This window comes from Numida meleagris, chromosome 9, assembly GCF_002078875.1.
Source record: "Numida meleagris isolate 19003 breed g44 Domestic line chromosome 9, NumMel1.0, whole genome shotgun sequence".
Taxonomy (NCBI): domain Eukaryota; kingdom Metazoa; phylum Chordata; class Aves; order Galliformes; family Numididae; genus Numida; species Numida meleagris.
The window spans coordinates 14,247,599-14,271,170 of NC_034417.1; the positions used below are offsets into that span (position 1 = coordinate 14,247,599).

General features: G+C 41.2%; 1 protein-coding gene across 49 annotated transcripts in view; it reads left to right on the top strand.

Annotated features, from left to right (window-relative positions):
- The window catches only part of CHD2 (chromodomain helicase DNA binding protein 2), a 111,933-nt gene that overhangs the window by 35,835 nt on the left and 52,526 nt on the right, over positions 1–23,572 (top strand). For 27 of the 49 annotated variants that reach the window (XM_021406887.1, XM_021406885.1, XM_021406889.1 and 24 more), the window contains 8 exons: positions 2,131–2,209; positions 3,883–4,051; positions 4,419–4,566; positions 4,955–5,063; positions 9,941–10,012; positions 10,705–10,794; positions 14,743–14,799; positions 20,299–23,461. The gene's annotated coding sequence lies outside the window, so the exon portion shown is untranslated. Of the gene's footprint in view, positions 1–2,130; positions 2,210–3,882; positions 4,052–4,418; positions 4,567–4,954; positions 5,064–7,020; positions 7,366–7,463; positions 7,890–8,292; positions 8,729–8,749; positions 8,974–9,940; positions 10,013–10,704; positions 10,795–14,103; positions 14,149–14,742; positions 14,800–20,298; positions 23,466–23,572 lie in introns of those variants that run through there. The other 22 variants (XM_021406906.1, XM_021406913.1, XM_021406915.1 and 19 more) reach the window with 20 other exon arrangements.

The window sequence follows — 23,572 nt, forward strand, 5'->3', positions numbered from 1 at the left end:
CTTGATTTGCTAGCCAGCAGCACAATATTTTAATAATAGGAGTTTAAGGAAAAAAAAAGTCAGTTATTAAAATCCCAGTGTTTCAATTTTGTTAATTATGATTCTGAATTATTCAAGCATTTCACTTTATTTCCTGCACATATGCACTTGTATTCCCCACACATTTCCCTCCACAGTGTGTTCTGGAATCTTGTTTATCTTATGTACATGTTCAGTCTTACTCAAAATCCTCGCAGTTCATTCCAGATCCTTAGGACAACATTCCATTTAGACACACCAGGAAAAAGCTGGAGTGATTCCACTGACCTAAATGTAATTACTCAGAGCTGAATTAAAGGCACAGATGCCTAAGTTAAGGCCTATACATCTGGAGTAGCAAGAAGGGATCAAAATCACAGCTTTGGTTAACACATTAACTTCTAAACTTTAAAATGAGAGAATTTGTAGAGCAAGCTGATAACTTTTAGTTGAATCTAGTATTCAATCTTGAAGACAACAAGGGATCTTTCTGGGCATGCAGAACCTGATCTAGATCTTCCACTGGGCAAAACTGCAATGAAATTTGCAGTCAGATAGTGATCAGGCGCTCTTTATGTCTGACCTGAGGTATCTTGTGTTCGCTCTGCTGCCCTAATTTTGCAAAAAGCTATTGGCTTTATTTTGTGGCAGCACTGTTCCGACAGCATTTTCTTGGGTTCCTCATGTTTTTTTTACCTGTTCACTTTCTAATATTAATCTTTGACTAAATATAAAAAAAAAATTCATTGTGAATGATTTCAAGCTGAGACGAGATTATCACCATTGATGGTTTGGTTGGAGAGAGAGAGTGTTTGTTTCAGCATGCAAATTTATTGCCTTCAAGTATTAAACCTGCTTATTCTCAATAGAGACAACATGCTGGATGGGCACAAAACTGCTTGAGTTCCTGGCTGGGTAAGGCCCTGGCAGCAGCCAGTGTATAGCAAATTGACTGTAGGAAGAAAATACAAAACCTCATGGGTAACGTCAGTCTGACACAGAAGCTATTTCTGGGAAGGTGACATTCTAATCCAAGCGTGTCCCTGATACAGTATCACTACATCAAAAATTGATTTTACTCCACATCTAACTAGTGTTGACAAATATAAAGAAGTTTGTTTTGAGCTATGAATGTAAGAGGTCTTCCCTTTTATATATACAATATGTTGTCATGCGGGTTGTCTCTAAAATTTAAAAAGTAGATGCTTGTACAATTTCAGAGAAAAGCACAATTCCTTTTACTGCATCTGGCAATTTGCTGAATAATGCATCATTTTGTCAACTATTATATAGTAATCAATAAAATGCCCTGTGGTGCTACCTGTGCAGAAGAGAAAGGAATGAAGATTGTTATGGAAACAGGCTGTTTCTAAGTTGTTCGACTTGCTTGAAATAAGAATCTCAGTTCTGTATTGTATTTTTAGAGGCCTGGGTTGTTGTTTTATTCTAGAGTAGCTGTAATTCATCTTGTTCTGTCGGAGTGAAATTCATCACATTTGCAAGGATAGCATGAAGCCCTCGTGGCTCTGAAACTCCAAAGAGATGTATCAAGAAAAAACGCCTTTTGTTCTGTTTGCCATCTAAACTTTCCTAAGTCTCCCTTGACTAGAATAAAAATAGAGATTTAGGAAAAAAAAAAAATACAAATTATATCTTAGGGTTTTTTTTTCCCTTGATTTTTTTAATCTGTAAACACAAATCTGTACTGTCTGTTTCCCTGTTCTCATCACATTTCTCACATTGCTTAAGCAATCAAGCGTTACTGATTCGCATTTGAAGAAAACAAATTGGAAGGATGGATAGGTAAATGATTTCAGAAAGTAAACTTTAAATCCGTACAGGGAACGAATCATGGTAGAACATCAAATTATTTGAGTTTAAAAAATATATTGTTATCTTAACTTTGTAGAACTTCTAAAAATCTTTTTTTTCCAGTGGTATTTGAAATCCAAATATTCTGAAGACTTTGCTTAAAAACTATAAAATATTTTAACTCTTTACATATCAACTGTGTATTACCTTGGAGCACAGGAGTATGACATCTTTATTTTGGAACGTGAGGTTGGGCAGGGCTCTCTTAATCTTGCCAGTGCTTTCTTATTTTTTTTTCAGGCTGAAGATAAAATGATGACCATTCCCCAGCACAGTAGAACACTTCTATGACTTTGCAGACATATTTACAACCAGAATGGTAAGATAAAGAATACTGGTTGTAATTCTGCCATTTAAACCCTACCAATATGTCTGACCTTTGCAGAACTCCCCCTCGTCAAGGCTTCTATGTTTCTAAAGCAGATAACAGAATCACTACAGAGAAGCTAAAGCATGTAATTTAAGTAATGCAACCTGACTTTGCATCCGATAGCTATTGCTGTTAAAATTCCTGGGAATGTCCACGTTAGTTTCTTGTTTGCTTTCAAAGGCAGTGTCACTAATAAGCAAAGTTGCATCATTCTTCTTCACGTAAGGAGACTTGTTAGTATCTGTACAAATTCACATGTTGAAGTAGGTGCAGGGAAGGGATTGATCAGTATTTTTTTTTCTACCATGTCCCACTCCTCTTACAAAAGTTTGCCAAGCCAAGAAGAATAGTTTAATATTTACCTAAGAAGTAAACTTGACAAGCCAGATCATTCCATACCAGTAGCTGAGGTAATAAGCTCCATACAATTATATAGTTATAAAAACATCAAACTTCAAATTTCAAAGCTCCTTGAAGAAGAAGAGCTCTAGATTTCCCAAGAATAGGCGTGTATTCCTTAGTCATGTTAGTATAAAGCACAGTGAGCACTAGGCAATAGTTGCCTTTTTTTCTGTTTGCCTTATTATACACAGGAATTCATGCAAAATGAAATGAGCTGGGCAGGTTGTTCAGGAGGTTTTAGATCTAAAATCTGAGCTCAGGCCACAAGATCACTTGTACAAAAACAGTATCAATTCTTTGATGCATGATGACCAACAAGTTAAAAATTTGCTTAGGATAGGAGACTGAATGCTACAAAAGATATTGGTTCAATTTCTCATTTTCCTTACGATATTATTTTCACATCGATAACTTATTTTTCTTTGAAAACATAAAAAGAGCTGGATTGTGCTTAAAATAGCTTCATTTTGAATAAGATGCAAAAAGTACTGGAGCATGGCATAGAAAGATTTATTTTCTTCACCATATGCTTGTGACAGCGATGAAAATTTGTTTCAAATTATTCTTGGTAATAAACCTTTCTCTTGCCGCTCCCAAGGTTCATCATTCTAAATGGGAGCACCATAAAAGTGCTAGCAAAACTGCCATATTAACATGATCGTAGTTTTCAGTGTTAAGTCATAGCCACAAGAAGGGCGTATACAAGATTTCTGTGTGTAGATGTGTTTGCAGTTATTTGTTACATGATGGAACAAAAGTCTGGGCTTGAAAGCCAGAGTAGAATGAATAGCATGAGCTGATTGCTGGGACTGTTGGTGCTGCTGTCACTGCTTACCTTGTGAAAGTAGCAAAAAGCTTTAACAAGGATCAATATACCATAATAATCTTTAGAGTCACAGAGGGAAGTTGGTTCTGTGCCTAGAAGAACTTTGTCTCTATTTACCTTTCTGTTTATTGACATTATTCTGTGTCAAAGTTTAGTCAAATCAATAGTAGTCACTATGAGAAGTCCCGAAATGAGAGCAGCGCAGGCACAGCTGTGTTCACTCAGCCTCTTTGTGCACGATGCTCCAAAATCACAGGTTTTCAGAAGTGTGATTGAAGGTAATTTGTATCTGCCTGGGCGTTACTGTGTTTTTAGTAGTGAATTACTAAGAAGGAAACACAAGAGAAAATATTGTTTGTTTTAGTAACAAGTTATATTCTATTTTTGTATATAGGAGTAGACAATTTAGGACAAAGTGATGATATCTGTGAACACACTGGAGGAATTTAAATGCCTACCACAAAACAGCTTGTGTATTCGAAGGACTTGTGTTATCCTGTTTGATAATGACCTTCGTGGAAGCTGGGGCGAAGGTTAAAAGCACATAGAATAAAATAGTTTGGGTGAGTACAAGAAGGCGAAGTCGCGTGCCTAAATCGGGAGTTCTAGGCACAGATGAAATCTCAGAAAATGTTTCCCAAATTAGTAATGGAAACACTAAGTTGCCTCATTATTATCTGACGAGTGGTTCATAAAACATGGCTGAAGTATTTGGTTTAATGGTACACAAAGCCAGAAAAAGAAAGTGCTGTCTAAAATAGAATACACTCTATAGAGGAAATTGCAGTTGCACAGAAATAACAGATTTAGAGGGGAAAACTGGTGTAACCACAGAGGTGGTAGGAACAAGAATTTAGTGTTTATACAGAGCTGACCAAGGGAGATGAAAGTGTGAGAAAGGAAACTAGCACTGGTCTTCTATTTCATTAGGAAAACAGAATGCAAACGGACTGCCACTGGTACGTGAACATCAAGTTGTCTGATGAGTGCAGTGACTCTGGTGAGAGTGCCTGGACTTACATTTCCCTACGTACAGCTCACTAGAAGCCAAGGAAGGAGAGAAGTAATAGATCCTTGTGTAAGTCTTTTTGGAGCTGCTTTTGGCCTTGGTGGCCAGGAAGCAAAAGAGCAGCACTGACTATGTTAAATGAGGATATTAGACTTCCAGTAATTTTTTGTTTATACTTAAAAGCAGTACAGTAATTCACTTTTTAAAAACATAGCTATCTGTAAAGGTACAGGAATAAATTATTTTTAAAGAGGAATAATCTGTTATATTAGACAGTCTGGGGTGCTGGAGAAAATCAGATAAGCATGCAGGTCAGGTCTTGTTCAGTTATAACCTTAAACCGTTCTGGCTAGAACCACGCTATTCTTACAAAGTGCAATTATGTCTTGAATACTTGATCTCTTTTTTCCATTTCATGTGGCTGTCACGAGTGATCATACTTTATATGCTTTTCTAGAAATGTATTCTGGGAAGAAACAACAGAAAAGCTGGGAGTTGTACATTGAACTTGATGTTTTTATCCTTGCTGTGGAGACAGACCTTCCGCATTGGGCAAAAATACCTGCGTAAGTAGCAGTACTTTTGCTGTACTGTACTTTTGTCTAGTTTGTGCCTCATTGTGGTTGCCTTTCCCTTCTCTTTGTTGTTGGTATTTTTCCAAGGAGCACAGGTAGCACCTGGGTTCTGTGCACGCCAGCACCTTTGCATGCAGTTTTGCATGCACAGTTCCACTGAGAGCAAGACAATTAGCTTTTGGTTTGCAAGAATCTGAATGGAAATGAAGTTGCAGTACAGGCTCCCTGCACCCCATATTTTCAACAAACCAGAATTTCAATTCTTCTTATTGGGGAGAAAAGTCAAAGGGCCTTTTGTGCTCTTCCAGTGAGGATCCAGTATCTGCCTGTTTGCCCCACCGGTGCTTCCTTGGCTGGAGGCTCCCTTTATCACCACGTGGGCCACCAACTCTGCTTTTTGGAGACTGCCGGTGCTGTATCACCACAGTCTGTAAGGCAGCAGATTTGTGCAGTCCTGCCACACAAAGTGCCTCCAGCTATCCTACGCAGAGAGGTCTGCGTTTCTCTGTATTTTGCAAAGAAATACATCTCTCAGCTCAAAGTCATTATCCTTGGGGACATTAGTGAATGATTCTTTCCAGCTGACCAGATACTGGCTTTCCAGGGCCTCAATTCAAGAGACTGCTGCTGCAGTCCAATCGCACGATTTCCAGTGCCAGACTAGCTCCTGAGACCTTCCCCGAACGTTTCAGGTATTGCTGACTTAATTGCTGCCATACCTACTCATATTACTATACAAAAAAGGGAAGAATGGGCCATATTTCTGCTTTTAATGGAGTAAGCTGCGCAAACAAAAGGAGAAAGGCATGCTAATCACTCACAGTGATTGCTGAAGCCTGTAAATATTAATTATGTCATTGTCATGTTAGCTGGGTGTGCCTTGTGCAGAGGAATACCCCGCTGACCGGCTGCAAACTGACATCTCAGATGCTGGCCAAGACATGGGGATGCCCCCATCCTCTTGGTATCTGGTTTCCATGGCAGTAGTCAAAATAGGAGACAGCGTCCTGGTGAGGTTGGCATGCGAGCCAGTTTCTATGGTGTTGGCTAAAAAAAGCAGGATACTGCGTTCTGTTTGGGTGCTTGTGGTGTTCTTCAAAGGTGCTAATGCAGACAGGGCGATGCTGCAGGCAGGCAGGTGACGCAGTTCCTGCAGCTCTCTGCATGGGTGGGTGTCTGGAGCACGTGGAGGGCCTCAGAGAACGCGCAGGACGACATTGGGGTTACGGGAGAAACATCTCAGTGGCATGTGGTGAGGTGGGCCCGTGTCCGGACATGGCTAGTGGAAAGGCACAAGCAGGCTGTCCTGCGTCAAGGACGAATGAGAGTTGAGGCACTTCGAGAGCGCCTGAGAGGACTGTAGAAGCCCCGTCTGGGGGAGAGGCGGTGCCCAGCTCAAGCGGGGCCGAGGCTGGGTGGAGCCGGGGATGCCCCGGCCAGGTGGGGCCGGGGCCGCCACCGGGGTGGGCTCTGAGAGCCGGCTCCCGCCGCCTCCTTCCCCCTGAGGGGAGGCCTGGGCGGACGGGCGCGAGCCCGCGGCGAGCGGGGCGGGCGCGAGGAGGCGGGCAGGAGCCAATGGACAGCGGCCGGCGGCCTGTGGGGCGGGGAGCGGCGGTGCGCGCGGCCAATGGGAGGCGGCGGCTGGGGTGCGCGCGGGTCCGGAGTGGGGAGGTCGAAGGAGGGCGCGGCGCGGCCAATAGGAGCGGTGCGCGCCCTCGGTCCCGGCGGGGAGGGCGCGGCGCGGCCAATGAAGAGTGGCGCGCTGCGCACGCGGAGTCGAAGGGGGGGGGGGGGGGGGGGGGGGGGGGGGCGCTGCGCGCCGTAGGTAGGGGGCAGGGGTGCGGCCCCGCCCCTTCCTCGCCGCAGTGAGTAGCGAGCGGGCGGCCATGTTGTGCGGGGGGGAGGGGAGGAAGGAGTTGAGAGGAGACGGGAGAGACTCCCTCACACACACGGCACAAGATGGCCGGGGAAGCAGCCGCCGCCGCCGCCCGGCTCCCGGGCGCTTTCCCCGCCGCTCGGAACGGGGGGGTCCGACGGGCGCTCCGGGTGCCGGGCTCAGCGGCCACGTCGGGCCCGGCGCTGCGGGGTCTCTGGGCGCGACGGAGCGCGGCCAGGAGAGCCGCCGAAGGGCTGCGACGGGCGAAGGGCAATGGCGCCGGGCTGCCGAGCCCTGCCCGAGCCTCGCCCTCGGCGGGCGGGCGCGGAGCCGTCCCCCGGGCGCCGGCAGGGCGAGGAGGGCAGCGGCGCCCCGTCCTCGGGGCCCTCGTCGGCTGGCAGCGGGCTGCAGTTGCCGGTAAGTGCCCGAGCCGCCCCGCTCCTCATTGTCCTTTGTCCTTGGGAGGAAAAACAAAATGTCCTTGGAGCCGGGAGGGGGAGGGGGCCGCCGCCGCTCCCGCCGCACCCCCCTCCCCCCCTTCCTTTCCCCGAGGGCGGCCCGGGGGACCCCCGCTCTTCTATCCGACCCCCTCCGGCCCGAGAGGAGACCGCGGGGCCGGGGTGCCGCAAAGGGAGCCCCGCTCCGCGCCCTCCCCGCCGCCTCTCGGGCTGCGGAGCGCTCCCCGCCCCCCGTGTGCGGGGCGGCCCCGGGGCCGGGGAACCGTGGATGGGGGCGACGGCGGGCGGCAGCCCCGGTGCGGCAGCGGACGGGGGGGCTGCGGAGCCGTACCCCTCCGTGCAGCGCCGAGCCGTCCTCCGACTCCACTGCAGCAGCGAGAACCCGGGGGGCGCAGACCGTGGCACAGCAGCAGTTAGGCGTTTAGCCCCGAAGCTCCCGTCTGTTTAAAGAGCGTTTGTTGCCCGTCGCTGCTCGGATGGGGGGTATGTTTTCGTAGTTGATAAGAACAAAGACGCCATGTCCTTTTCTCTTAAAAATAAAACTTAGTGGGTTTTTTTGATGGGGTGTTGGCTTTTAACTCTTTCTAAACCAGCAAGAAAAAAAACAGGCTGCGGATGAGACAGCTCGGTACTTTACTGAGACAATGGACAGAAATATACCGCACTTGGAAAACAGTTGTTCGGGTGCTGAACTTTAAAGAAAACTCTTTAAGAATTACGAACGATACGATTTTGTGATTTAAATGTCAATACGAAAACTTCCAAACGTGAGGAAAACAAAGATTGGTAGTGCCAAGTCTGTAGTTTAAAGTTGGCAGAATACTACAGTTGTGATTTAGGCGACGGTAGGAGAAGAAAAGGTACTTAGTTAAATAGGAATTATGCGGTACGGAGGCGAATGGGGGCTCCTGTGTGACAGTACAAGCTTTTATAAAGCATTTATTGGGTGACAGTTTTATTCCTAGTGTTCAGTTCATGCGTTTTTCAGGGAGCTTGCAGTCGTTTCTGTTTATGTAGCATTTCTGTCGTTGTTTTGCTTGTTAATAATTTAGAAGTTGTCCAACACCTATTGCAAGACTTTTGAAAAATGCAAGTTTAAATGGAATGCCTGGTGTTTGTTTTGCGTTGGCTTGCATTCAGCAATTACCCATTTAGGGGTGAAACTGTAATTCCAGATATATAGAAAGTCACTGCAGTAAAACAGGAGGTAAATATTAAGAACTCCAGTTTTAATTGGATATCGTGTGTAGCCATATTTATTGGATTCGTCTGTGGTACAAGATCATAAAACTCCGTGCAGGTTTTAAATGCTGCAGTTAGAGGTAAACCTACATTTTCATTCTTTCCTCTGCAAACGTGAATCCCTAATTGCAACAATGAAAGTTGACTTTTTTAGGGATGGAGATACAAGTTTGAGCAGCCATTGGGAGTTCTCTCACCTTTATGCAGAGTGCTTTGTGTCCTTATTTTAGGTTTGGATTATGGCTTTATAATTCCAGCACTAGCTCTGCAGTGTAGAATAGGTTCTGACATGCAGACTTTGCTGAAAAGAAAGTTCTAGCTTTAGGTGGGTGTCTATTTTTTTCTTTGCTCTTTTTTAGTATATGAGGGAATATATTTTCAAATAGCTTTGGTTTGTTTCTTTCAGCTGCTGAAGCCAAAATAGCAACTGTCTCGCACAATAAATTGCTTGTGATTTTTAACATATTTTGTTTAATAATTGTGCATTTTTCTATAGATAGGATGTTGGTATTTTAATTTAGGTCCTTAAAAATCATTTTCATGTTACATTAAATTACCCACGTATGAACAGAATTATTTCAAACTTCTGCTGGAGTGTGAAATAGCGATGGTAAACGTAAGCGCTGCAGAATTAATCGTTCTGCCTTTTCCCAAAAAGCGAGGAAAGTTGGCTGAAGGTAACGCAGACATGGTGCTGGTTGTGTTGAGGAGCGTAGCTGGGGATCTGATTAAAGGTCAGAGTGCTGAAGGCTTTAAAACTGTATTCGAAAGGGCAAAAAAGAAACCTTATTTGGGGAAATCTAGTAACTCTCGACTTTGAAATGCAGAGAAGCGAACGGCAGAAACCATTTGAAAGCGTCTAGCGATAGCACGTAATTTTAAATAACGTTGCATAGCCTACTTCTAGAGACTTTAATGTGAGAAAAGAGCAGGGGCTGAGAAGCGTTCTGCCATAAAGAAATTGCTCCTAAGGAAAAGCGACATTGGTTAAGCATTTGATCTTTTAGTCAAAGTAATGGGAGACAGAAGAGCAGGTTACAGCTCTCCATGCAGAAATACAGATCACGCATGTTGTGTGTCAGTCACTTTTCATCTCCAGTGTTTTTCTTCAGCCAAGTATGTCCGTATGGTCACCCGTACTTTTATTTTTAGAGTGGAGTTATAAAGATAGTTACTGCTATTGTAAGTTTTTCCTAAAGTAATAAATATCTAAACGTCAATAAATGTCAAGCGCCTTGTCCTGATCTTACAAAGCAAAATGCTGAAAATGTGCTTATTTTTTTTCCTCTTAGGTAGAATTCTGTGAACAACACCTTATTTTCTGAACGGCTTGCAGAAGAATCGTTGGTACCTTATTTTCTTAGGTAAGAGTGGTTATAACACGTGCTGCCATGTACGTTTATTGATAATGATATGATTGTGAGTTTTGTTTTTTTGCTATGGTAGAAAAGAGGAAAAAAAAAAACCTAAACTGGAAGGGCCGCATTTGATAAACAGTCTGGACTTTTTAGATGCGTCCTTTCTGCAGACATGAGTGGACTTACAAAAAATTAATGGAGAACGTGCCACCTCTCCTGTTTCACTTCAGCTTTCCTAAGCTTATTGATGAAAGTGGATTGTATATATGTAAATATCCACACGTGTTGTATTTGAGGGAAAACTTGGATAAACTCACATACTGCATGTGTCCCGTTTCACCTGTGAAAACATGCATTCAGCTTCAGAAATTCTGTATTTTTTGTACTTACTGAGCTCGTAGCATTAATGGTTGAGGACGTGATAAGGTCTGTATGTAACAGTAATAACTCTAGACTAGAGGTATTTGTGCAGAAGACCGTTCTGAGGGGGCTTCTTCATTTTTGGAGACCAGAATGTTAATGCTTGCCAAATACAGATATTACCCTTTTGTATTCTAGGTACAGTTTTTAGTCTTAAGACACCTTACGTGTTTTCAAGAACTTCGTATTGGTCGAGAACGTTAAGATGGTAGATAAAATCTGTGTGAATCCTTCTTCTCAGACAAACTTGTTTCTTTTCCTGTTTTTTTTCTTTAAAGGCTATTAATGGATACTCTTCTTTCTTCGGGGGATTCGGATGGCTGGTCAAGTAAAAGACCTTGATCAGAATTCAGTGCTGTGTATGCCAGGTATGTTCTACCACTGTTATTTTGTTTTGGTGCTGTTTTTTTTTAGTGCTGGATACGATTTTTTTAGCACAATAAACACTACATGTTTAAGCTAAGACCTTGTTGGATTTTTTTTCAAATCTTAATGCATTTGAGAGCTGTTATTATGTACTAAATAACATTAAAGTCTCTTCACAAGTCTTCTAAGATTTTTGTCATTCATGAGGTGTTTTTTAAGAATCTGGAATGAGCATAACTGTAAAGTTATATATATATTTCATAACTGTACTTATGAGAGTTGCCGTTCTTATTAATGACAGCCACTTTAATCAAACTTCAGAAATACTTAAATTCAGGGTATTGATTTGTTAACAGGTGATGTTCATGAGTTTTTACATACAACTTTTACAGAACAAAATTCTCTTTTTAATGTAATTATACTCTGAAAAGCCTAAACCCACACTCAGTCTGAATGAAAAAATCTTGCTGTCCTTGCAGTATTAGTTAATCAGCTTTCTGATGTCTGATTATTATTATTATTATTTTTTACATTTCGAGGTTCTGCGTTTAGAGACAGAGTAACATGTTACGTTTGTGCCATGCTTTCACCACTGTATAATTAAAAGTTGGGAATCTTGTTTGTCTGTCTTAACTGGTTCCTTTTCACAGCTTACGATGCTAATGTCCTTCAATGTAAATTCAGGACCTCAGAGCTAAAAGGCAGCTACTTGGAGATACGTAGCAGAATTCTCAAAAACACTCCTGACAATTTGCTTTTAAATATACGAGTTATCCTGATAACTTTAGAATACCAGTCTTACACACTTACCTGAGTGCAGCTGTTCTCCTTGGCTTGGATGAAGCTTCAGCCTGCTCGTAAAAGAGGAGTTATATACCAATTTTCATTAAGCATTTTTAATCTGTTTGTATTGTAACAAACTTTTAGCAGTAACTCACTGCAGATAATAGGCAAGATGGAAATGAGTTAATGCTTTCAGGTAATGGACAGATACCACGCACCGTGGATGTGCTGCGACAAAACACAGCTAATTAGAAACGGGCAAGTTTGTTACGTGCGTTCTGGACCTTTGTTGTGCAACTGCCTGAGGAGAAGTTTGAGAACTAGAAATGTGTAGTAGGAATGATCCGATGCCTTGAGAAGAACAGCAGAACGTACTTGAAATCCCACCTGAAGCTTCGCTTTCGAGGGGCCAGAGTTGCCAGGCGTATTACACAGTCTATTACATAGACCAGGCTGTGATTGAGGTAAAAGCATATTCAGAGCCTGGTGGTAATAATGGAACCTGTCAAACTCAAGATTTGTGTCCTAATACTATATCCTTAAACTTCTAAAGTTATCACTTTTAATTGACTTGCTTTTAAAAAGTGCTTATGAGCTGAGTCATCTTGACTGACCTGAGCATTTAAGAATGCATATGAATTTGAGCGCTTCAGTCTTAATTATTTTATATACTTTGTATATCATCATGGTGCTTGAATAGATACTTATAATACAAACAGTTTTAAAAGTCCCTTGCTGATTTTCTGACCTCTTTGGAGCCTTCTTTTTTTGTATGAGCTATGTATTTTCATCTGTTAAGGGCCAGCTTGCTCCTTAAGTTAGGTAGACCTTCCTAGGCTAGATGTGTGTTACTGGGGACTCAAGGAAAGGTTTAATTTCATGACCACGCTACAGCATATTAATGAGGCATAACTGGTAGGATTGACAGCTTGTGTGGAAAACCATTGGTATGGAGATTGGTCATAGTGTCTTTAGAAAAATACTTCCTTAATTTCTCCTGGTAAAGAATGTAATGTCAAGGCAATGCCTTGAGAGCAGCTGGTCTCACATCATGTTATGATAGGAGACGTGATTTCCTGCTTCATAGAGCTGCTAGTGCCAGTCTCTTGGTGAAGGGGTAGAATCTATGATGCAAAGCAGTGTTTTCTGTGGAGGACTTAGGACATCTCTTTGTAATTTGGAAATACAAGATACAACCATAAGACTACCGAAGAAGTCCACGTTTATTTTAAAATTTAATCACATTAAGTCTACAGCAGTTAGTGTGACTTGTTTGATGAAAAGGTGTTCAATTTGACATGTATGAAAGAACACTAAATAGGACATAGATGTGGTAATCATCGTAAGCTTGTGTTTGCTGTCTTTCTAGTCTTGCTCTTGGCATAAGCCTTCAGCTTTGTGGTGCATTTAATAGTTAGGGAGTGAATACCTTGTGGATATTAGAATTGTAAACTAAATTGCAATGGCGTGTTTGAAAACAGTGAAAAATGATCACTTGTCTACGTTCATTAATATATATCTTAGTGTTGTTTTATAAAACTCACTGCTTGACTCATCTGTTCAATGTAGAGAAGTTTCACTTCTTCGCAATGCCACCACGACAAATACTAGCTATGGATTCCTAAATTTTTCCAAGTTGGGAAGAGTGCTGCCTCAACTTCAGTGTTTCAGTGGAGGAAGCTTTGTGCTGATACGAAGCCGTATTTTATTTTCTCATTAAAGTTACTGAGAAATTACCTTCAAGGAATGCTTACTCTAGATTTAAAGAAGACAGGAGATACCTTGAAGGTAGATAATTCATAGCACAGCTGGAAATAAATTGTTAGGAATGACTGAGTGCTGTAAGTTGAAAATCTTTGAACCGTTAGCTTTCCTCGGTCTTCATGTACTAAATCATACATTCTAAGGGCTTCATTGAGCGTAATGTTAGATACAGGGGAGGAGGAGATTTAAAGGGCATAATTAAGCCTCTTTATCTAGTTCGTATCCTAAGCTTTTTATGTGTGTGCTGGGTAAATGACAGATAGGTGCCTCTTGAATGATCAAAAGCCGGCAACCATGTTGTGTTGTGCAGAGCACTCATCCACCATTTTACAGGTACCTGCATTTTGTGCTTTCATTCAGTAACAGCTACTGGATCACATTTTAAATACATGTTTCAAACATGTAGATTCCTTATTAATCTTGATATCCTTCATGGATATGCCACTTGAGGACTCCTGATCTTTATTATTTCTCCTTCCTAAAGGGATTTTTTTCCATGTTAATTGGTTCAAGTAAATCGTAGCAGCGAGTAAATTAGTTCTGTTCATCTGTTTTTCTTTCTACCCATCTGAGTACTATCAGTTTGAAGATGAGAATTTAAAATAGTGTAGAAAATGAACCACACTATGCTATCACCATACAGATTCATTAATTTTTACATTGTCAGAGGCTATATTCTAGTATAAATAGATTCTGAGAGATCATGAGAGAAGCACTTTCCTTCTACATGTTAGAAGGCGAACTTGTGTGTCTCATGATTGTAGGTTAATTGGTGTGGATGAAATTCAGTCAAAAAAGGAGAGAGATTGGTGAGTCCTTGAAGTTTCACGTTTTATTTTAATCTTGCTACCTCCGTGTAACGTGATTCTTAATGGATGTTTATTGATGGGGATTGCCAGTAAGCATTTTCCCAGTGGAGTTTTCATATCTGGGACTTGAGCATAATGAACAACTTTGTAAGAGCATAATGAACAACTTTGTAAGATACAGATTAACAGACTCACATGGAACAAGTTATCTAAACTATCCTACTGCCTCTAACCGATACCACCTATTTGCGAAATGAGCGTTTTAATTACTTGTATGTGGAAGGCAGATCAGTTTCAGCACGTTTCCACTTGATGCCTGTTTATTTTCTTTTTAGGAGGTTTGTGTACAGTTTTTGTGGGGGGGAGTTGTGCACATTCTTTGATAGCAGGTTGCCCAGTCATAGCTGAGGTTCCAATTCTTCATAAAAGTGTCTTCCGTACTTCATGCTGTAATCTCCTTGGAGATGTTTTTATTCAAGGGCAGGGCTTCTGTCATAAGCATGGGCTAGTGTTCTGGTCTTCTAGATCTTGAAGTCTTATGTTTTTATTTTTTTATTATTACGTTAAGCATTTAACATACTCTTTTCCCTACAGATGTGATGAGGAAATGAGTTACTGTAAGCAAAATAACTGCTCTTGGTTGAAGCACTGGTAAGTTGTTATTCCTAATAATGTTTACATTTTAGCTGTAAAAACAACCAAAAAAAAAAAACCCAACAAAAAAGAACGAACACGTGGCTATTGTGTTGAACTTGCTGAAGTTTTTGGCTGAATACAACCTGAAGTTCTTGAAAATGTGTTGATATGCATGTGCATGTTTCTACAAGGCTCACTTAGGAGGAGCACAGCAGCATTCTTGCTGAGCTGTAAGAACGAAAGCTATCTGTCTGGAGAAGAGCTTTCATATGTAATTGTGGTTTTTTGGTCTGCTGCTTCTGTCACTGAACTCCATATTTATGAAAACTATTAAATCATGTATACACTAGTTTAGAAGGGCTTGATACACAAATGCCTGTCACTACAGGGGAGTACTGTGCACTTAAAATTTAGGTAACAAATGGTGTGGAAAGTGTCACAGCAGGATAAATTTGCCTTATAAGCATTTCATATTGTCCTTCTGTGCTTCTGTCAGCCTCACATGAGGGGCTTTGAGCAGATAGTAATTGTCTCCCTAGACTTTTTTCTTCTATGATGATTCTGTTTTTGTTCATCATTGAATGTTTCAGCTTTGCAGAAAGTTGTTTGTAATGTTGATACAGCTTGCTGCATTAAACTGCTGGCTGATGCATTTTCATTTAAGAGTCATTCCCCATCTAGTCAAGATGTAGAAATGGCAGGCTTCAGTAGAAGAACTTACTCAGTTCTAGACTGGATGAGCATGGGGATGGGATAGTCTCCATCTTCCCTTACTGAGAGCAGTTTGGTCTCCAACTGTTCTCTGTCTCTAGCACGTTCTGTGACTCTTGGGAGTTGTCTCTGGAAATACTCAAGTCCTTTTGTTTTCCTGTCTGCTTAACGTTCCAACTCCTTGCTTCTACATTTTCAGTTAGGACGTCCATTGGATTTGTGTACATCAAGTGACTTCTTAGTAGGAGGCTCTGTATTCCTGTGGAACTGTGCTCCAGAATGTACGTTTCTCTAAAAGAGACACTGCCTTGGAGACAGTTCTTTCTACTTGAAGGAGTATCTGATTGAGTAGTGCCTGTCATAGACTGCAGGTAGCTTGAAAAAAACATTGTTCTAAGATGCAGATATTCTCTTATTTCAGTGATACACGGTAGCTGTTAACTTTTAACTGGCTGTGTTAGCAGCAACCTCCAGCAACCACGCTTACCTAGCACACAATGCCATCAAAGCTGCCTCACGTGCTAGAAAAGCAACTGCTCCCTGTTCAGATGCCCAAGTCACTTGCTTTCTTCTGTTCTATTCATGTGATGTGAAGACTAATGTAAAGCTCTTCTGAAAGGAAAAAGGAGTGGGGAGTAGAGTCCTTATTCACTCCAGAACACGTTGTGGCCTTGTGCTACATTTTTGTTACACTTCATTTTGAAGCATTTTGTGTCTTGAGCGTGTTGGGTCGTGAAGCAAAGCAGTAGAAATGACTGACTTCAGGGAATTCAGTTCAGTGTGCAGGCATGTTTTAGTGATCTTTGCTTAGTGTTTCACCACTTCTACTGTTCTGTAAATTTTATTATATTCTTTTACAAGTATTAAGCTATCCTTTATTGTGCAAGTGTATGTATAACAGCTTATTTCTTTAGATGTTACAAGCAGATGTTATTCTTTCTTGCTGTTCCTTGAGACTTGCTGAGCTGCTGTCCACTGCTACCTTTCTTCCCAATCGTCTATAATCTCTAAGCATGATTTGTTAATGTGTTGCACTTCAATATGAAATCTTTACCTGTTTCCTGCATTTTTTTCTGTACATTTTCCTGTTTTCTGTCATTGAAATGTAAATGGGTTGTGTCGGATTTGGTTTGTTGAGGAGGAACGAGGCTTAAAGTTACACACTGAGTAATTTTTCCATCCTTGTTTTGTAATCTTTACCTCGAGGAGGGGATAAATGTGAAACTCAGCACTGGAGATAGTTGTCTTCAAGATCAGTTAATTCAGAATGACTTTGCAAAAGAACATAGAAATGTATGAGTCTTGAAAGAGTATTTCAGTACCTTACCTGGTTACCAACATAGATCGTGCTTTTAAAAGTTTTAAAATACTTTTTAATACTTAGAATTTTTAATTAATTTCTTAATTAGAAGGGAGAGGAAAACATTGACAACACTAGGAGCTTCAGTGAAGTTGACGTACTTTGCTGTGTGCACTGAAATCTACACGGCTTATGTTCATTCACGATACGTTTTTAAATGGGACTCATGAGTGGTTTTCAAAATAATACTCCTGAAAAGTGCAGCTGTGCATGAAGCCCTTGGTCACATCTTCATTCAATCTCTAAATCTGAAAAACCTGGAAAACTGCTTTTCTCAGCTAAAAATAGCTGCTCCTACATGAGTGTAGCTTTTACTGCTGTGCTTACTGAACATGCAGTAATGTGAAAGGGGACTTTGCACTGCCCAGAGCACCTAGTTACTTACTTAGAAGCACTAGATGTCAATGGAGGGCACATCTGCTTTTCCTTGTAGTGTGAAAGTTACCAGGGGTATCTTCAAAATCTTCAGTGAATCTTTAAAGTAAAACTTGTAATCAGATTTGTAGTATAGAACTTGAGGTTTCGTCTGCCAGAACCTCGTTCTGTCCATTCAGCTCCCTCTGTTGGAGTCCATTTCTTGAGCCAGCAATTTCTCATCCTTGTGTACAAGCTCTGGAGTATGAGAGACTTCAGTCTGAAGAAGTTGTAACTGTGTCAGTGTCTTACACTCTCGCACTGATACGTGGTTGCTTTACATGTTGTCATTGGTCTTCAGTCTCAGTGCTTGAGAAATGCAGACTTTCAGCTGGCAAAAAAAATGAGACCACTGTTTTGGCCTTAAGGGATGTCTTTTGCTGCTTTGGTCTCTTAATAGATACAGTATTACATAAGTAACTATCTAAACAAAAGCTTGTTAAACATGAGGGTTTCAAAAATGTTACCAGTTTTGCCAGACTTGTCAATATGTTACCAGTGGTCTGAGGGAAACAGTATTACATTGACTACCCTGGTCTTTTATCTTGGCCAAAATGCTGGGTGTGGAAACAAGTGCATCAAATAGTAGGTAATAGAAATTTGGAAAATGGGGATATTGCCTAAGAGACGTTACAGAAGGAATTAAGTAGTCATGTTATCTGGCAGAAATTGGCTATTCTATGGTTCCAGTCAATGCAAGATGACTGCATATGTCTTAGTGCAGGAGTATATTTAGCAATGGTACTGAAGTTTCTTAGCAATTTGTTTCATAAAAACAGCCTATAAATAAGCAAGCACTGTGAAATCTCTTAATGAAAAAAGTAGATTTCACATGAAGCATACTGATTGCTCTTAAGACTTTGGTCGTTACTGTGGGATCTTCTTGATCTATGAACAACTTCTAGACCAATAGCTGTTGCAGCATTTTCTTAATTATGCTAACAGTTCTGTTTACTGCTGATTATTTTGCAAGGTCAAAAGAAGAGTGTGAAGTGAATGTGGCGGGGTTACTTGCAAAGTTTTTGGTACAACCAAATGTAGGTGAACCTAGCTGAGAAATCTGCCCTTAAATTGTTCTTGGCAGATCTCGTAAGGGTCTAAGGCAGAAAGCTAACTCAACTGAAAAGGGCCTTTCGAGGTTGAGTGATACGTAACTAAGTTACATTTTTGAGAGGTGGGAAAAGCTATTATCAGTAATTAAATCCACTTAATTCTTGAAATAAATAAAACGCTTTACGGATAATATTTGTAGAGCTTCCAGTGCACTCCTGTTAGCGCTTCTGACCATTGGTCATAACAATAAAGCACAACATTGCGTTGAGGATTTTTCCTCATGTTTTGCTACGTGTTTTAATGTTATTGTTAAAAATACCCACAGTATTACTTCATCTTCACATGGCTAAATGAGTTTGAAATTGGGCTAGTGTATAAAATAAGACTTCAAAGAAACCAACCAGCCCCCCAAACTGTTTCTTTAGTTTAGCAATGACAAGAAACCCTTCCAGATACTCAATTTATCTTAACCGAGGATGAATTGAATGCTCGAAACAAAGAACTTAAGCAAATGTCTACATTTTTGGAAGCAGAAATCAAAGATTTTGTAACTAAATACTGTTAGTGCTGTAAATGATGCACAATCTTTATTAAACAAAGTGGGTGACCAGATCCTACGTTCCACTACTGTGTGTTGTGCTGCTTTTCCATTGTGTTCAAGACAAGTAGTAAACTTGTCTATAGAGGAATATAAAGCATAAGACGCATGGGCAATTGTGAAAGCCAGATGGAGGCTTGCTGCACTGGTTCCATTGCTATTTATTTTGCTTTTACCGGCAATTTTGAGTTGAGAATGGAGAAACTTGGGTAATGGAAAGGCCACTAGATGGCTCCACTGATTCTTGCTGTACTGTGGGTAATTTCTGTATCCATTATGAGAATATGCCCAGGACTCCTACAGGAACAGCATAGGGGTGGAGTTAGCTTTCAGACTACAGTGAGGTTAAAGCTGTACACATTCAAAACAAAAAAAAAAATTGTAAAATCATTGTAAAATCTTCATTGTGTATCAACCTCACCCACTGTGGTCATCGTTCATTTTAAAATGATGTTTTTACCATAGAGTAACTTCCTGTACTTGATTTTTGTGTGTTAGGAGCATGAGTAGTTCCCTTGAAGTACCCAAGCTTATTTTTCTTGGAAGAAAACGTAAGGATGGAGACATTTGATTTTCATTTATCCACATAGAACTCGTTTGAGAAGTTTGGCTTTTGTAATTCACCTGTCTGCTAGATTGTTGTTATATGAAAATTTAATTTGGAATGTGGGTCAGGAGTAGTATGGTGGCCGTACTAAAGCAACTAATGTAACTTGTGACCATACTCATCTGCCTTCTGACATGATTCTTCTCACTAGTAACTAGATCAGCCATCCTGTTTGTTTTTAAGCGTGTGTATTTTTGTTGAACTGTGCGTCTTCCATAAGCTGGAAAACTGGGTTATGATGGTGTAATTTTAAGTACATCTTATTTCCAGTCACCATCTCTACATAGGAAACCGGTTTTCATACTTTTATGTTGGTTTTGATGGATCACTGTGTTTGGAGAAAGGAGAGTGGACAGCAGTTAACATTTTTGGGTTAACTATAATTAAATTGGTTTTTCTAGCAGTGTCAGCTTTAGTTGGTGGGTCAGACCAATAAAGATGGTTCCCAGGGCAAATATCTCATATTTGCCACTATTGATTTATCTAGCATTTTAATGCAACGGGAAAAAAGAAATTAAATGGAGCTTATGGAGCCTGAAAAGGTTCCTGAAGTTGTAATCGTTCCTCCTGCTTCTATGCAGTTTGGGTTAAAGTTCATATTTTTGGCTTTTGAACTAATGACTTGACCTTGTTAGTTCGTGATAAAAGTAGATATTTTTGGGTGCATGATATGGAATGAAGCATATTTTAAGGTACAGTAGTTGAATGTCTTAGTTTAAAGATAAGATGATCTGTATTCCAACAGCATTTTTCTTTTAATTTTCCATAAAGAATCCAGTAAGATGAAGAATGTCAAAAGGAGTCTACGAATGAGACCAAGATGGCAGTTCCACTCATGATTGAGAGGTTGAGGAAATGGACTAATGCATGAGTGCTGTGATATATCCGTCCAAGAAAAGGACGTTAAAACATGGACTCCTGTGTTTTTAAACCAGAGAAGATCTGGGTTGTGATCATCCAATCAAAATGGACTTGCACTTGAATTGATCAGGGGACTGTGTCAGTGGTTATCCTATGATGGATCTCTTTGAGGATGGGGTGGTGAAATTTTATTCTCAGGTTATATATGCTTAAGAGAGAAAAGAATTTGGTAAGAAATCTGTTACTATCCCATTGGACAAAATGTATTTTTTTCTAAAGTGACTTAATAAAAGGTTTTGGCTTCTTTCATGCTTTGTGTTTGTCCTTTCTGGCTGAATCTTTTCTTGGTCATGTTGATATTTAAGCGTGTTACATTTTTGGTTGCTATGAAAGTGAGAAATACTTTAGCTGCCAAGCACTAAAGGCAAGGTAAAAATTTTTATGTTCTTGATGTTTAAAATGTGGTTTTCATTTACAAATTATCTTCACTTTGCTGCGACTTCTAATGAATGTTTATTCTGGTTTGTTCATTCAGGGGCTTTAATGGCGGACGTTTTTCTAAACTTGGTGCGTTGTCAGGGTACTTCTGCTAAACTTTCTGAAGTTATTTTAAGGTGGAACCAGTATCATATTGAAGGCTGGCCAAATGTGTTTTAATAAAGGAGTAATTAAATGTTTTCTGTAAGTTTTTTAGACGTGCTCATTCAGTTTTGTGTGTGTACAGAAACTTTTACCAGATTTCCTGGACAACGTACTTCCTGAGCGGTCTATTTTCCTAAAATTGTTCTGTACCTGATCTATTTCGCTGCTGGTTCATGTAGGCATGGCTTCCTGATCCTGTGCTGTGTCTTTGAGGAAAACTGAGTTAATTTTCTGCAGATGATGGTTGCTTTTTCAAATGAATTTGAAAGTGGTTCTTACGTTAAAAAAAATTTCTTTCCAGATTTTTTGTGAATGAAATAGTTGAACTGTACTTCAAGTATGTTTCACCTGAAATTCATGGTTGTCTGTATCAGTTTGGTCTTCATGTCTAAGACAAATCTCATTCTGAGCACTTAAGCAATTGAGTTTGCTTTATTTAAAAAAAAAAAATAATCAAATGCTGTATTTAGTGATTTTGCTCCTTTAGGCCTCTTTGGAAATATCCTCTTTTACCATAATGAATTGTTTGTGCTCATTTGATCCAGCTATTTTGATGATGTGCACTTGCCTGTTGAAGTTTGCTTTTGCCATGCGTTGTGTGGTGGTGTTGGATATTGGGACCAACTTCAGGAGATCCACATCCAGATGAGTGGATTTTCCTTAGCGTTAACCCAAAGCGTTTGCAATGTTGTTGCTGTTGTACTTCTTGGTTCTCCTAGTTTAGGTGTTCAGGGGTCTTCTGTAAATAGCTGGTAAACTGAAATTCGGCGAAACGGATACTGACTACAGAGCATACCTTCTCCTACCTCTTGGTATGGAGATATGATAGGTTGTTGGCAGAAATGGATGGCAAGTGTATAGAGCTCAAAGGAAGTATCTTGGTTCAGCTGGTGGAAGCCAGTGTTGGCAAGCTGTTGGGATGCTGTGCTGCGGACGGTCCTTGTAGATGTTGGAACTTGCCCATTGCCCTCTGGCCCTCCATCAGTTACCCAATGGCTGGTTTCCATCTCTGGTTGTGATGGCTACAAGTATGGAAGAAGTCCTTGTGCTTTAAGTTGTCTGTTGCTTGCGGGGAAACCAATGGTGGTCAGGATGCGAGAGGTTGGGGGGTGCTTGGTTCTCCTCCATCTGCTCTGTGATATGTCTTCTCAGTGCCCCAGCATGTTGGACTGTAGATGTGGCTTGATTTCCGAATAAGCCTCTTGGCTATTTCATGGCTTTGAATTCTTTTGTTTAAAATCTCTCGACGAGTATTAATGAGTTAAGAACGGGAATGAGAAATAATTCATGCATTGGTGTGAGACTTCTTCTGCAGCAGTGCCTTCGCATTCCTGACGGAAATGGCGTGGCTGTTGGATTGGTGTTGTTGGGGCAGACCACTAGGGAGGCGCTGTTGAGCTGGAAGGGCTTGGTAGAGCTGTGGGGCTTTTTCAGGAGCGTGTGGTGCTTCTGTCCCAAGCACTGCGTGCAAGTACTGGATGACAAAAGGAAGAGCTGTTGTCTGGGGGCACCGTGACTTAATTGAAAAATAAGTGCCCCTTGGGTGGGGTGACCCCCAAGGTGGGCTGTTGCTGGCTGCATGGCTGTGAGCTCCACTTCCATTCTTTCAAAATGGCTTGTAGCAGCACCACTTCCTGTCCAGGGAGGAAGTAATTTTAGCCCATGCACTGAAATATTTAGCAAATCTTTAAAACAAAAGGAACAAATTACGTTTCTTTTTGGTTTCAAAAGGGTGGCTGAGCCACAGGGGGTTAAGGTGCCCCTTCTGCTGGGGTAGTTGGAAGAAGCCAGGGCTGTGGGGGGTAGCAGGCACCCTTTAGGTGGAGGCTATCTCTTTTTTTGGTAGAAATGAAGGGGTGGGTCTATGGTACATCACCTGAGTTGTGGGGTAAATGTAGAGAGTGTCAATCAAAGGCAGAGCTCAGAGCTGGGAAGGAGCTCTAGATGGCGGCTGTGCCTTAGAGAGAGCGCGCTCAGCTCCGTGCCTTCCCCAACACTTTACGCAACTTTCCCTAACTTTCGGGCAGCCTCAGGGGGCCCCCACAGCCCCTTGCCTCTCCTAGGCACTAATAGGGGGCCGAGCGGACCTTTTTCGGGCAGAAAAGCAGCTTTTGAGGGCTCTCTTTTCGTGCCTTGCTGGAAAGAAGAAGCCGTGGAGAGAGCCCAGGTCGTTGTTTTTCCAGCTTAGAAGCCATGGCGTACCTCCATTTTTGTGCGCTCTCCTAATGAGCTTTTTCCCCCGGACATTTTTGTACTAATTATCGTTTCTTTTGCTTTACCGACAGCATATTTTTTGGGATTAGAATATATATTTTTTTTCTTTTTCTGAATTTCGTATTTTATCATTCGAGCTCTAAATATTTTGGATCTAATGTTTTTCCACGACCCGAAACTAATATCGACTTGGTCCTGGCGGCGGTGCATGGATCAGGTAGGTGAGCAATTAATAATAATAATTTTTAGATTTCTGCCGTTTTGAGTACTTTGATTTTCGACCGATTTGGGCTGTATTCGGATGACGCAATAAGATAGAGATTATTTG